This window comes from Phoca vitulina, unplaced genomic scaffold (assembly GCF_004348235.1).
Source record: "Phoca vitulina isolate PV1807 unplaced genomic scaffold, GSC_HSeal_1.0 scaffold2, whole genome shotgun sequence".
Taxonomy (NCBI): domain Eukaryota; kingdom Metazoa; phylum Chordata; class Mammalia; order Carnivora; family Phocidae; genus Phoca; species Phoca vitulina.
In genome coordinates this window covers 48893143-48908761 of record NW_022589705.1, presented here as the reverse complement: position 1 = coordinate 48908761, position 15619 = coordinate 48893143, and the positions used below count along the sequence as shown (strand labels likewise).

Genomic DNA, 15619 nt, shown 5'->3' with positions numbered 1-15619 from the left:
TAGGACTAAAGGATAATCAAGAGGGACTTGGTCCCTAACCTCTGGAACTTCCAGTAAGGCAAGAGCCAAAGAGAGCAGCTTTCTCTCTCTTCTCCCACAAGACACTGCCCTTTACAATGTCCAATGGGTGGATCCTACAGAATCCCAATTTCTCTTAAATAATCTCTAAATCTTCTACCCACAAATATATCTTAAACTTCTCACAACTATTTCAACAAATGGGCATTTAGTTTCCTAAATTCTACATGTAAATACCTTCTGTATAATTTTATCACTCAATCACAAATCCAGCATGAGGCTGTATATTTTTTTTTTAAGTATGTTCCATGCTCTGCATGGAGTCCAGTGCGGGGCTTGACCTCATGACCCTGAGATCGAGACCTGAGCTGAGATCAAGAGTTGGACGCTTAACCGACTGTGCCACCCACGTGCCCCGAGGTTGTATTTTTAAAAGTACCCTAAAATGGTGGCCCACAGAGGTCTTGGGCAAGTCATGTGAATGCTCTGATCCTTAGTTTTCTGTTATAAAACTGGGAAAGTATCCCTGGGTGATTCCTATTTCTTCCAACTCTTACAATTATTATAAGATTTTCTGATCATTATGTGCTGCAAACCTTTAAACAACACCAACTAGAAAATGTCTATAAACTTAGAACCCAATATGCTGGGATTCATGGCAGACCTGTCTCCACGATTCCTTAAAACCATTAGATATATCACTTCTAACCTGAGAAAAGTAAACAAGACTCCAAGCCAAGAAAGAACTTGTTTGACTGCTTTCCTTGCCTCCCAATTATCAAAGCAATATTCTCTTAAGTGTCTGGCTCCCAAATACCTTTAAATGTCTCAGTTCAGCCTAGCATAAGCAGTATTTTCATCTGATTGGTAACTGTGTGGCAATATTCCTCTTTCAATGTTGCCTGACCCTTACTGCATTGACTTTTTTTTATTGAACCATATCGAGCATACAGAAGTATAAAAGTACAAAAAAACATTGATTTTTTTTTAAGAGGACTAAATAGGTCTCTTCATAGGGTTCCTAGTATGTGCCAAACACAAGGGTGGTGGTTGGGAATACAAAGGTCAGCCACAGATGAGAACAGACAGCTAAACAAGTAAGTGCAATAATGTGTATAAATTCCAGAATGTGCCCAGTTCAGGAGTGACATATAAGCCTTTCAAGTGTATCAAGGCAGGTACCACACTCAAACAAATACACTGGTACTCTCTGGTTTATGAAAGGTTTTGCCTTTTTAGAATTCATTCCCAGTTGGGTGTCTGAAATTTAAAGCACATTCTCCCCCAACACACACTGCTATAAATGTGGTTAGGCTTCCAAGCCAACACACAAAAGACCAATTTAATACATAAAGTATATGAAACAACATACATCTGCCCTGCAAAGAGAGCAGAAAACATTAGTGCAGCCAAAGAGAACTGTGAGTGATCCTGTCATCTTGAAAGCTGGAACTTAAGGGTAAGCAGAGTGGAGGTTAATAAGGGGTGCAGATGGAGTGGTAAGGAGGCGCCTGTCAGCTTTAAGGCAACTAATCTCAGGAATTTTGAGACCAAGGGCCAGGTCGACCTCACTTCGATCAAATCCAGGTTCCTCCACTTAAAAACTGGTGCCTTTAAACATGTTATTCAGTCATTCTTAGCCTCAGCGTACCAATCTGAATGTCAGGCACAGAGTAAGCATTCAATACACAATAAAGTAGTTTATACATTTTTTTATTTGCTTGAGGCTATATAGCTTTCATCTTCTTTGGCTTTAAAGTACCTTTAACACATAGCTGGGTTTATCATTCATTGTCAGAAAATGTTCAGTTTCCACATAAAACAAAACCAGATTGGGGCGCCTGGGTGGCTCAGTTGGTTAAGCGACTGCCTTCGGCTCAGGTCATGATCCTGGGGTCCTGGGATGGAGCCCCGCATCAGGCTCCCTGCTCGGCGGGGAGTCTACTTCTCCCTCGGACCCTCCCCCCTCTCATGCTCTTGCTCTCTCTCAAACAAATAAGATCTTTAAAAAAACAGATTTTTTAAGTGTCTAGACAAGAAATGTACAAGGAAGAGGACTGCTGAGAGCATATGAGAAAAGGACAGCCTGAATTAAAATGAAGTCACTAAGAAGGGACGGAAGATAGGGGGAAAAGACAAATTTGTAATATACAGGACGTATCAGAATCCTCCTGGTAAAAGAAGATATGAGAGGGAATTCCAAGGCATTTCCAGGGACTTATGGACTGTCTACACAATGAGGGGAAGACAGGAGGGATCATAAATAATAGTGGCAAGCCCTGATGGGGTGCTGGTATACATATACACACATGCGTGCACGTGCATGTGTGCTCATGTAATCCTCACAACCTAAAAAGTAAACGCAATTATTATCCTCATTTTACAGAGGAGGAAACCAAGACAAAAGAGACTGAAGAACTTGCCCAGGATCACTCAGTACAATAAAGCAGAATTCAAACCCACAGACTCTAGTTCCAGATTTGGAAGTCTGAGCCACTATGTTATACTGATGCTTTTGAAGCGTTGGGAAGCCAGCCATTTGCATAAGGGGGTTTCCTGCATCAGAAGTTCATAACTTGAGTAATATCTATCAATAAAGTTCCCACTTAAAAACATCTAAACATTACATAATCATTTACAGATTCCCTGGCAATGAATTTTCCCACTCCCTGGGGTGGGAGTGGGTAACTAACATTTATTGAATGCTGCTGAATCCTGCTGAATCCCAGGCACCATCTGAAGCTATTCCATATATTTTACCTCATTTAACCCTCACAAAACCACCTTTGCGATAGGCACTATTAAATCCATCTTACAGCTGAGAAAAACTGAGGACCAATTATGAGCCCAAAGTCACAGAGCCAGCAAGTGGCAGAGGACAGCCTCAGACCCAGTTCTTCCTGGTTCCAAGTCCAGGCTGCTTTTCACAACACATCTGGTATACTCAGATCCAAACACTGTAAACATGGGACATGTTATCTAATAACCAGGTAGTAAAAAGTAACAGTAAACCACGTTTGATTTATACTGTCAAAAATATTTCACAAGTACTGAACTCTGTTTAGGACAGCTAAATGTCACCAGTCACCTGTTTTACCCCTTTTCCCCCACAAAAACCAATCCTTTCGGATCCTCTTTATTACCTAGCCATCTAATAATACCAAATACAACAATACAGGTGCACGAGGCACTTCTCTGAGAACCAAAATTGCTTCAGAAGCATTACGCTGTAAAACAGGATAGAAACAAGTTCCATAGATTTAAATGCCAAAGTCAGAAAAAACAAAAACAAAAAACTAACAAAAACAAAACAAAGAGGCAAGAGACAAGACAGTAAAAAGGGTTCTTTAAGAGAAGGGTTTTCCAGTTACACCTCAGTAAAGCCGGGAGTATCGGAGAAAGAGTAGACAGGACATTTGTTTTTGTTTTTAATGCAAGAGAGCTTCAAATTTGAATTTCAGGTCTGCCATTTATTAGCTTTGTTTGCTCATCTGGAAAATGATGCCATTAAGATCCAACTCTCTGGCTGTTAAAAGATTAAATACCAAACGCAGAGCACGTATAACAGCTGACACATAAAAGTTTACTAATCTTGAGTCTCATCCTCTTGCTCCCTCTCCTTCCTATTTGCAAAGATGTGCTACACACCACAAACCTGGGAGACATGACCTGCCCCAAGCTACCATCTTGGTGTCACCTCAGGATGGGTAAACTAAGGGGCTAGTATTTATTATTTATATTCCTATCGCCAAAAAAGTTGAGGCTACCAATATAAATATAAAAGACACATACAACAGAACCATTCATTAAAGCAAGGACTTAATACATGTGACATGTGATCTGGTGGGAGACTGAGGCAGGGAGACTATTGTAAGAAAAATGGATAGCAACCTAAAACAAGCAAATAACTTGGCCCTGAACTTTCTGGCAAGGAAATGTTACAAATTAAAAAGCACTCTTTTCTCTTTTTTATAAAAGGAAACATATCAATTCCTGAAGAGGAACATCAGTAATTTGCCTGAATTTATTTATCTAAGGAATTGACAGGACCAAGAATACAACAAAAGTCTTCCAAAATACCGGTTCTTTCACAAAACTACACCTCTTTATATAAGACTCAAGGATTTCATCTGAACAAATTTCCATCAGCAAAACATTCCCATTTACAATGTCTACAAATTGTATATATCTCCACAGGACTTAGCATTTACTCAATAAAGACCCAAGTGCCTACAGTGAAAGGCGGTATGATAGTGAATGAGACCACTCCTGGCCTCAAGGACCTTGGGACGGTACAGTGGGAGCCAGCTTACGAAAGAAATGAGGCATAAGGCAGAACACGATGCCCTAGAAAAGAGGACTGCATATCACCGGAGCACTACACGTATATGGACCTCTTGTTGGGCAGGAGGGGTAGGGATCAGGGACATTTGAAAGGTACAGAATTTTGGCAGATGGAGAGCACAAGCCATGGCAAAGTGCATTAGAAAAGAAGAATGCAAAAAAAACAAAAGAAATGTTTAAGGCCTGAATGCAAAACAGTAAATAATCTAATTTGGCACAATGCAGAAGGGGAGAAATGGGAGAAGCAGCTGAAAAGTTGAGGTCTTACCATGAGGAGCCCTGAATGCCACACTAAGGTGGAGTTTAGATTGTTTTCTGTACACAATAGGGACTGACGAAGGCTTACGGTCAGGACAGTTCTATGACCTGAATCCAGCTGCAAGATGATTCAATGTCTGTGTGGAGGACAGACTGGAGGCAAAGGGCTGGAGGCAGGGAGAGTCCATTAGAGATCGCTGGGATCACTCTGGTAGAAGAAAGCTCGGTCAGAGGCAGGGAGTGGTGAGCAGGCAAAGGTGCAGAGACTGGGAGGAAGCACTGAGAGCGCTGGGCAGACTACGGGGGTGGGATCTGCGGGGTGGGGAGAAACGAAAGGGGAGAAGTCAAGATGAGTCTAAGGCAGGGGTCGGCAAACTTTGGCCCATGCACCAAATCTGGCCTATCTTCTATTTTGTACAGCTAAGAAGTTGTACAAATTTTTACATTTTTAAGTGGTTGGGAAAAAAATAATATTTTGGGACAAGTGAAAAATCAAATTTCAGGGTCCATACATAAAATTTTATTGGAACACAGCCACATTCATTGGTTTATATATTGTCTACATTTGCTTTAGATCTACAAAAGAATTGTGTAGTTATGACAGAGGCGGCCTGGCCCTCAACGCTGAAAATATTTACTGTCTTTTCCTTCATGGAAAGTTTTCTGACCACTCATCTAAGACGTTTTGAGGGTGGTGAACAGAGATGGTATTAAGAGGAACAGAGAAATCTTCCATTGGTATGGTGGGGTCAGAAAGAGAGATACCAATTTTGAAGCAGTTAAACGGGAGGTATCAATAAGAAAGCCAGGTAAGGGAGCCCAGCAGGAAATGGAAAGACCATCCCCCCATGGGGCCTGGGCATCTGCTACTCCCCCTGCCTGGTACACTCTTCCTCCAGATCACCACATTGCCTGGCTCCTACTCATTATTCAGGCCTGAACTCCAATGTCACTGTCCCAGAGGAAGCCCCTCTCCCAGCCACTTAGGCATTCTCTACCCATTACCTTATTTTCTTTATTGCACTTACCACCACCCAAAATTAATCTTTTTTATGGACAGGTGTAACATCTTAAAAGGCTGGCTCTTTAAGGAGAGGCCTTGCCTCTTGTCTCCTAAAGTATCCCCAGTACCTTGAATCATGCCTAAAGCTGCTCGACAACTGGAGTTCAAGTGAAAGCAAGTCATCTGCACAGTTTTAGGAACAAAATGAGACTTGCCATTTGCAGCAGCTTAGGGAAAAGTCTTCATTAGGGGAAAGGGAGAGATGAGAGGTAGAAAAGAGAGCAAGACACAGAAAGGAAGAAGAGAGGTACTGTGTTTCAGAAGCCAGACAGCAGTGGGGCCGTGGGGCATCTTTCAGGAAGGGGGTGCTTAACAGCATCAAATGTTTTAGATAACAAGAGCAGAAAAAAGGTGTCAAAGTGTGACAGCAAGAAGGTCACCGATGACCTCAAAGAAGGCTCAAGAGTGTGGAGGTGGCAATCAGGCTGCAAAGAATTAAAGAATGAGTGAGTGGGAGGAAGTGCAGGCTTTCAAGGGATTAGGCAGAGAGTGGGCAGAGAGGAGAGGTGCTCCCAGGGGCAGTAGCAGGGCGGGGGGGGGAGGGGGGGCCTTCTTTTTTGTTTTCAAGTCGCATCATGTCACTGCCCTGTTTTAAAGCCTTCAATTTCCCCTTTTATATTATAAGGCCCAAAGTAATATGGCCCATAAGGCCCTACCTGATCAGTTTCCTGCCTGCCTCCCCAGCCTGCATCTTTGTCCTCTGCTCCAGCTGCAGTGTTGGTTCCACCCCAGGTCCTTTGCACATGCTATTTCCTTTGGCTGGAAAAACCTCATCTTCCTCTTAGCCTGGCTAACACTCACCCTTCAGATTTCAATGTTTAAAAATACATATACCACAGAGACCCCCCTCTTCATACTGCCTTCAACCTCTATAGCAAACTAAGACATCTCTCTTGGTACTTAGCGTAATTATAACAAATAGCTTTATAATTGTTGGATTATTGTGTTTTCCACTAGTAAGGAAGCTTCCTGAGGGCAGGAATCAGGTCTTGCTCTCACATAATACATAATTTACAAGTAACTGTTAAATAAAGGAATAAACATGACAACCTGAAAGCATTTTTATCTCAGCCAGTTTGTGCATCTCTAGTGGCCTACTTCCTAAATCCACATCAAGTGGGCTTACAATTTACATTCCAGCCAGTTGGCTTTCTCTGACCTCCCCCTCCCACTTTTAACCAACCTGAGTGAATGGTCATTCTAAGCAAGTAAAATGATGGGATTCTTTGGAGATACCACCATATATCAAATGATTTTTCCAATTAGAAAACTAATATATGGTTATTAGCAGACCTACCTAGCTTTACAGAGTGGCTTTAACCGAAAAAAACAAAAACAAAAAAACAACCAGAATATTAAATTTAGGCATTATGCATCTAACTTCTTTAAGTCTGTTTTGTGAATCAGCCCTAAAATGGGTTTGCAGGTGTACGGTAAAAGATCCACTGCATCTCTTTATTATATAAATCACAGCTGTCTGCCTCCCTGTGCAGTCTTGTTTCGTAACAGAATTTTTTACTGGGAAAATACACATTTGGCAGATTGTTTTCTCCTTATTTTTTTACTTTGTCTTTTCTCTTACCATAAATAAAAGATTTTCAATTCTACTAACTGAAAAAAATCGCTATGAATTACAGCCTTGCTACAGCTTGAGCAAATTAACTGTGCAAATAAGTCTGCAGACATAATTGTGCTTAATTGAATGAACGGTTGTCAGTTCTAATAGCTGTAAGCCCTTTAAATCACTATTAAAAACAAGAGTTGCATTAATTACAAATTGTTCTTACCTATTTCTGCCTTATATATACATTCAAACTTGTCTTACCCAATATACCTGGAAATGATAAACCTAAATTTATTTTTTAAATACCTACAAGTCAGCCTATTCATCATTTGAGCTGGGCTTCCCTTCCACAAATACAAAGTAGGGAGTTTTACTGTCTTTATCCTTCTCAAATGGGAAGACAAGGAAAAGATACAGCTAACTTCTGTGCTATCAAAGAACATGGGATGAAAAGATCAAACTCTTCTCACCACCTGGCAACTGTGGCTCTTGAGAATATAAATGCAACATAAACATTACTGAGAAGGAACTAAAGGCATATTTAAAATATGATTAGGAGCAAGGGCCAACTTTTTGTATAATTTATATTTTGGGTAAACCTTGCTTTTGGAAAGCACATATATAGAAATAGAAACTGATAAAACAGCATTCAGGAGAAACTGAATATATATTTTAGAGTTCCTTTAAACTCTTATAATTGCTTAAACAGCAAAACTCCCTAACACATCATCTGACTTATAAGATTTTTAACATCCACACAACTCTGAAGACACCATTTTACAAACGGGTATGCCTGTATTTCTGCCACTTCCTAAGTAAACGGAATCAGTGAGAGCAACACAGAACCTTTATATTGACTTTCCCAGAAAGCCTAATACATTCCTACCAAATTATATACCTTGCATGACCTTTAAAGTTAAATTAAAGGCACCTTTGTTTCTCATTTTTCCTTAAAAATACAGCAGAACCTAATGTATTATCACCTTTGATGCTGTCTACATAATAAACTCCTCTAGATTTGAGAAACTGCCTACTTTAAGTGCCTAAACTTTTTTGATTTAACCATTTCCAATTGAAGCCTTTCTAATATAGAATGTACCAGCTACTCTGTTTTGCATTTAATGGGTCACACTTCCCTACCATCTTAAATCATTCTGAATACAATTTGAGCTCCAAAGTATATTCACCAATAAAAAAATAAAAATAAAAAAATAAAGCTAACAAATGTTTAGCTTATACCATGTGCCTGGCACCATTCCAAAATCTTCAGGCATAGTCATTCAATCCTCAAAACAATCTTACAGGTAGGAACCATGTTTACTTTCATTTTATTGATAAGGAAACAAGCTTAAGTTGCCCACATTATCACCGCTAGGATCAAAACAAGCAGCCTGGCTCCTGAGCCATCAAAAACACAGATTATGAAAAACAAGGCTAAAACATAATAACTCGGTTTTCTATCTTGAGGTGTGATAAGTTAGTCTTTCCCAGCTGGATTCAAGTTATTCTGGTCTTTTGCGCAGATAGCCACAGCTCTTCCTTCTGGCCTGCAGAGGCAGCCTCCTCTCACAGACCACTCCTAAGTAACTCTTTCCCTGAAGACTTAAAGCACCTCCTGCAAGCAGATTCCTCACTGGCTTCTCATTCTGAAGAAAACCTCTTCTTTTGAGCTTGTCCTGTTGCAATCCTGACAGCAGCTTCTTACTCCACCCCCACCCACCACCTGCACACCTCCCAAAAGCCCAACCCCTAGAGGTGTCCTTTTCTGCCTGAGACAGACCTGTCTCCCCTGCCCTTTTCCAGCATGCTCCACAACTCAGCCTCTTCTTAATGGCTTCGCCATCATTAGCAACACCAATTACCATCCTGTGTTGTGACGGTGACAACTCCAACTCGCTAGGGTATTTACAGCGGCATGTGCCCCTCCACTAAATGGCACCACCCAGACTGGTTCACTTTTTGAGTTATGGTTCTGCTTTTCATTCTGCTTCTCACTCACTTCCAAGATAAAAATTAACACTGCCTGTCTCAGAGAATGTGCCTTCTTGGATTCATCCTCTTAATAACTCCTGTCTCTTATGTTTGTAGTTAATCTGCTGACTTGAAAACCAGTTAGACAGACTGTCAACAAACCCTTTATAAATTATCAGCAAGTCAAAGTAGGTTTTCCTCCACTATAAGGAAAGCACATATGGATTCCATGACATCTCTTGTGGCTCGAAATATTTCCTGCCTCCTAGCAGTCTTCTGGATAGTTGATAAGTGGTGGATACGTAAGAAATATTTTCTGTGATAGGGAGGAGGAAAAGATAACGGTCGATTGAATCTGACCCTTTCAGTGTTTCCAGTTGTTCCATTTGCTAATGATGTTACATGCTTGAGCTCAAGAACTATGAATGGTTCCCCATTTATTCAACACAGGCTACAGCCCCTGACCTCACACTGCTCACAGACTTGCAGACAGTCTCAGTCTTCACAATCTGGCCCCATCCTGCATGTCCAGCCTCACCTCCTTCTGCTGCCTCCCAGTATTCTGCTCTAATCACATGGCTGCCCCAAGTTTGTCACCCACACCACGTACCTGCCCACCTTTGTGCCTTTGCTCATGCTCTATCTCTGCCTAGATTCCCTTCCCACCCCTAGACAAGAGAACTCCTACTCACTCCTCAAGGCCCAACTCTAGTGAAACCTCTTCAAAACAGCAGTGGACAGGGCTTCGAGCAAGGTTTAGCTTTCTTCAAGGGTCCCAGCGCTCTTAATTCCAACCTCTACTACAGTATCACCCACACTGTGTTACAGTTACACACAACAGGCTTATTTCCATATAAACTGTCTTATCCATCTGCCAGAAATTAGTAGGTACTGAAGAGATGTTTCCTTATACAGAGCCAATTAATCTGTAACATTAAAAAATGTGGGAAAGGAAGGAAGCCAGTTCTTAGCCCTCAGACTTTAAAGGAGTGCCATGAAGGTTCCTAGGAAACATTCTACATTCACAAAGTAGGACTTACTTTTTTGCATGTGTAAAATCTACAACTGAGAAACCCTGAATGAACAGCTCCAAGGTCCTTCCGCTAGACTATAAACTCTAAAAGGCCAAGGATTTTTGCATGTTTTGTTCTGTTTATTCACACCCTGAGATTCATAGCAGGGGCTCAACAAGTATTTACAGAATGAATAAAGGAATGAACAAAGTGTTGAGTGAGTATTACTGTAAAGTAAACTCGGTTACCACAGATTAAAAATATCCCAACGAAGACCAGCTCTGTCTTTTGGCTAGAGTAGACTTAAAGAAATGTTCCTTTTTCTTCTAAAGCAGGCTTTGCCTCAGGACTGGGCAACGTCTTCACAGAGCACCAAGGAAAAAAATGTGTGCCTGCTGTCAGCTGCGAAGAATCACAGATCATAAGACCTTAGAAGTAAATATATCATGGAAATGAACTTAACGTTTCATGCTTTCTTGTTGCAAAAAAACTGGTGCACTTTAGAGGGAAGAATACTCACAGGGGTAGTTTCCTGCCCCTGAAACCCAGTCACGTCAACATGGCAGCTGTTTCAAACTCCATGTCACCGTCGGGTTTTCGAGACAGGAAGCCATAGTGGCACACCTAGCCGAGTACAGGGGAGAGCAAGACGCAGAGAGGAAACAACATGCCGAATGAGAACACGGCCTGGAGGTTAGCCCACAGAGTATAAAAACAATAAACCAATTTCTCTAATGTCTCCTATAATGTAATTTACCTGTACATGGTAATTATCCAAAAAAAAAAAAAAAAAAGGGCATAGAAACAGATAGTACCTTCTCTGGTCACCAGCTGCTCCCCCTTTGTCCATCATTAGCTCTTCTTCCAATTTTAAGGACTCTTATAGAAAAGAAATTGGAAAGAACTTGATTGTCTTTAAACGGGAAAGGGAGTAAACCATGGATGACTTTTCTCCTTTACTTTCCTCAATTTTTTGATTTTTCTACAGTGAGTGTTCCCTCTTGTTAGACTGAGAAAATAATCCTTATGTTCAAAGACACAGCAGAGCTGAAAAGTTTATGTTCTAATAAGAAAACTATATTAAAAAAGTCCTTTACCCAAAAAAATTAATAACAAAGAATTCAATAATACCAAACCTCCCAATCTTTTCACTCAATAACCTTAACCTCTTTGCTCCTCAACTACTGATATATCTAACAATTTATTTAAAATATGTTTTCATAACAATTATAATTTGTGTGGCACTTCAGTTACCATGTGTTATTTAACTGATTTTCCCCAACAACTTTCTGAAATGGTGAATACTTTGATTTCCATTCTACAGATGAGGAAAATTGGGAACTGAGGGGAAGCTATTTGCTATAACAGAAGCCCGTATCTTCTTGTTCCCCACCTGGCATTCCGAAACAGAATTTTTCAACCCCAGTGCTACTGACTTTTCAGCCAGGTTATTCTTTTTTGTATGGGGCTCCCCCATGCATTACAGAATGTTTAGCAACATCCTTGGCCTCTACCCACTGGAAGCCAGTAAGCCTGCCTCCTCCCCCCCAACCCCCTAAGTTATAACAACCAAAAATGTCTCCAGAAACTGCAAATATCTCTTTGGGCACAAAATCGTACCCAGTTGAGAAATACTGGTCTAAAAGAATCCAAGAGGTTCTTTTTGGCATCTCTACTCTGTGACAAAGCTCCATATGTCACTGAGCCACAAGAAATCACAAAGCATCAGATGCTGCTCACTCAGGGACATTGAGTTAACCAATTTCCCCTTCACTTCAAACAATTTTTAAAACGTGGAAATGAACAAGAAAAATTTCCTTGTACAAATATTCACATCTCAGATGCTAAGTTTTCTAAAAGCATATTATCTCATTAGAACACAATAAGGAAATACATACTAAAAATATATAAAATATGTGTTTATTTAGGGGAAAAAACACTTACCAGAGGAGTTAGAAAACACAGATCTTGGTCTTTGCTAATAAACCTTATTAACTCAGTTATACATTAGTGTTCCCACTACGAAAGTGAATATAAACCTACACATCCTCAATACTTGCTTCAGCTGGGTTTCTGTCCAAATATAATGTATGACCTAAAGCTATCCAGAAGAAACTGAGTGATAACTTTGAAAGATTACTACAATTTGTGGTCTGCAGTTGAAACCACTAGTGTTTCTGAACCCAGAATCTAAACTGGCAGACCTAACAATCTGATTTAAAAGCACACAGTTTAAGTTTCTTCATGCCATTTAATCCGAGTCTCTGTTCCTGCAAAAGCAACTCCACCCTCAAAATTCCTTATTTTTACCAGCTTTTTAACAAATGCCTGAATTGAAAAAATTCTGCAACCTAATTCACCTTAATACCTTAATCTGTAAAGGGTGGATAACAAATGAGCAGAAAGATAATCACAGGTATAGCATTAACCAAACTGATACAAGACTGCTTAAATTATAGCAAACTGAAATGTAGTTATATAAGTTATATTTTGGAAAATGTTTGAATTATTTTATCTATATATGTATAATTTATTTACCCTCTATCATCATTTCCCAATGGTTATAATTAGTATATTGTGGAATCAGGAATCAATGTGGAGTGTGTCACACTGCAATCCTCAGATTTAAAAATACATTTTTGCAGCTATTTAGAGAAATTAAGATAGAGTGAAAGTGCCTAGTTAATATGATATGAGAATTAAGAAGAGGTGATTATTCCTATTCATAATGTCCACAATCGCTCAATATGATTTCTTACACCTTTAAATATGATCTGGACCTATAAATAGGAGACAGTTTTCTCCGTAATACACAGTATATTGGACCCCAAATGTCTGGTATCCTCATGGTCTGCATTAACCTTCACCACAAAGTACAAAAGAACACACTGATCCTTCAGTGAGAAGGACTCCCTGGTCTTAGAAAACATCAGAGCCACCAAAAGCAAAAGCCAGAAACAGCACAAAATGGGGTTTTGGAAAGGGAGGAACAAAGATTTAATCAATATAAAATGCTCATCTTAAAAAAATGTTTGCACTGTCTATATGCCCATGATTTGAATTTGCCAACAAAGACTCCATGATCACATCTAATTCTTTCTGCATTCTACTCCTCACTTAACTATACAAGGTTTTTACTGCGTTCCTCCCTGAAAGCAGTGACAATTTTATGCAGCTGTGAACTCCTGCCATGAGAGTAAAACCCTATGACTCGTAAAAAGAAAAAAAAAAAGTTAACAGCATGTATTCAACCAGGGGCAGAAGACAGCCACGTATTAAAAGAAATGGCAGGGTCCTCTTCCCAACGGACACACAGGAATTCAGAGAGAATATACAGTTTTTTAAAAATGCGAACACCTGCCAATAATCACACCTTTTATCTAGTCTCCCTAAAGAAGTTCCTTGGTAAACAGACATCCATGGAGCCCACATCCCTAGAACCTTGGGATGTGACTTGAGAGGGGTGTTTATTAGCCCTGCTAAAGCGACGTCTCCCTTTGATGCTTGGCGACCACGCGTGGATGGGGTCTGACGAGTAAGACAGAAGGCCAGACAGAGATCAGCCCCAGTTTTAGTTAATCAGTCCCATTACAGTAGGATTCACACTTCCCCCAGTGGCTCTCACTGTTCCTCTAACAGGGCCCTCTCGCCCAGGATGCGTCTTTCGCCCTTCTCTCTGGCTGCCTAGAGCCAGGGTCCCAAAAGAACATAAAAGGGGAGGGGGGCGTTTCCTGAGTCCACAGACGCCCCCCTTCTAGCCCCAAACATGGCCCCAAACCCCAGAAACTTTCCCTCGCTGAGATGGCAAAGGTGGAAAACGACGAAGACCCTCGGCCTCCGTCCTGAGGCGAAAGAAAACCTCCTCCCGCCCCTCCAACGACAGTTCTGCCAGAGAGCTGGCGGTCAAGTTCTCGATGCAAGAGCGAGGGACGTCAGACCTCAAGCCCGCGCCTGTATCTCAGGGTGGTATAAACAGGATGTCAGCGCGATCCAGGCTTGTTTATGAAAACTTGGTGTGTGCTCTGGGGGAGGGGGCGGCGAGCCTTAACCTTCCCCCCAATCCCGGTGTGGGGCTCCCGTCCCCCAACCTCCCAGCCACCGGCCGGCTCCGCTTGGCTGGAAATCCCCCGCTTCCCCGCCCGCACCCACACGCCCCCAGCCCGCCCGGGCCCCCGGTCCAGCGCCGCGCTCGCTGAGGGGCCGGGGGTGCGCTGCTCGCGAGGACAGAGAGCAGCGGCCGCGGAGCCCGCCAGCGCCGGGCTCCGCGCCCCTCGCCCGGCCGTCCGCGGCCGCCACAGGCTTCTCCACCTCCCCTCCGCGACACTCACCACTTCCGTGTGCGCCTGGGCCGAGGGGGTGCTCCGGGTCGCGGCGCAGGTCCGGCTGCCTACTCGCTCAGCAGCCAGCCCCGCAGGGCCCCGGCGTGCGCGCGCCCGGGGCTGAGGAGGGGGCGCGGGACCCGCAATCAGGGCTGGGGCGCAGGCCCGCGCTGTCTGCGGCTGCTAGCTACTCCGCCGCCGCCGCGGCCTGCGCTCCGCAACGCTCCCGCCCCGCCCCGCAGCTGGCTCCGCCTCCCAGGCCGAAGCCGGCTCCGCCTCCTCGTGACGTCATGAACGGCAGCCCAGGAAACAGGGGGCGGTGGCCGCGACGGAGGCGTGCGCTCCGCCGCAGTGCAGGACCCAGTGCCTCCGGTCTTCCCGCCAGGTCCCCATCTGGCTTCGCTCATGCCCCCCACCCTTCACTCGCTTCTTTACCGCGTCTTCTGGAAACACCAGTCTAGGAACAGAGGTCTGCCAGAGCAGACAGTAAAATTGTCCGGTTTGGGCTATAGGTTGATCCCTAAGTTTGGGGTGCCCTCCACCACATGTACCTGCACCACGATGCCTTTATCACGGTTCTCTGCCCTTTGTCGGGATAGAATAAGATGTGAGCTGTGTAGCTCCTGGGCATGGTCAGGCTTCTGCTGCTCAGGTCACTGTGGACTGAAGCTGCCCCACCTGCCCTGATTTCGCAAATCCTGCTGGAGGGCTCACGGTAACTTGTGGGGTTACTGCGACTTAACCTCATACTGAGCAAGAAGTGTTGGTGTGGTACCTAGTGAGTGAAGAGAGCATTTGATTCTAGAGTTCTGGATATTAGGTCTGGCTCCCGCCATTCACCACCTGAGATACCCTAACAACTTGGAGCTTATTCATAAAAGTTGAGAGACAGCCTAAAAGATCTCCCAAGTGTCTTCTGGAAGGATGTAGAAGAATTCAGAGAAGATAGAAGAATCGAGCAGGGAGGGTCGTGGCCCAGTTGCCTCCACTTGTGGGTATTTGTGTGCATGTGCTACCTCACCTGCTTCTCAGGGCTATTCCATCACATTCTTCACCTGTTAAATTGGGA

The 15619-nt window shown here is 42.8% G+C and overlaps 1 protein-coding gene across 2 annotated transcripts in view; it reads right to left on the bottom strand.

The window, feature by feature from the left end:
- The window catches only part of JAK1 (Janus kinase 1), a 126002-nt gene extending 111210 nt beyond the window's left edge, over window positions 1-14792 (bottom strand). Inside the window, exon 1 of one of the 2 annotated variants that reach the window (XM_032427193.1) lies at window positions 14560-14792. The gene's annotated coding sequence lies outside the window, so the exon portion shown is untranslated. Of the gene's footprint in view, window positions 1-4630; window positions 4752-14559 lie in introns of those variants that run through there. The other variant, XM_032427203.1, reaches the window with a different exon arrangement.
- Window positions 14793-15619: the final 827 nt, after the last annotated feature.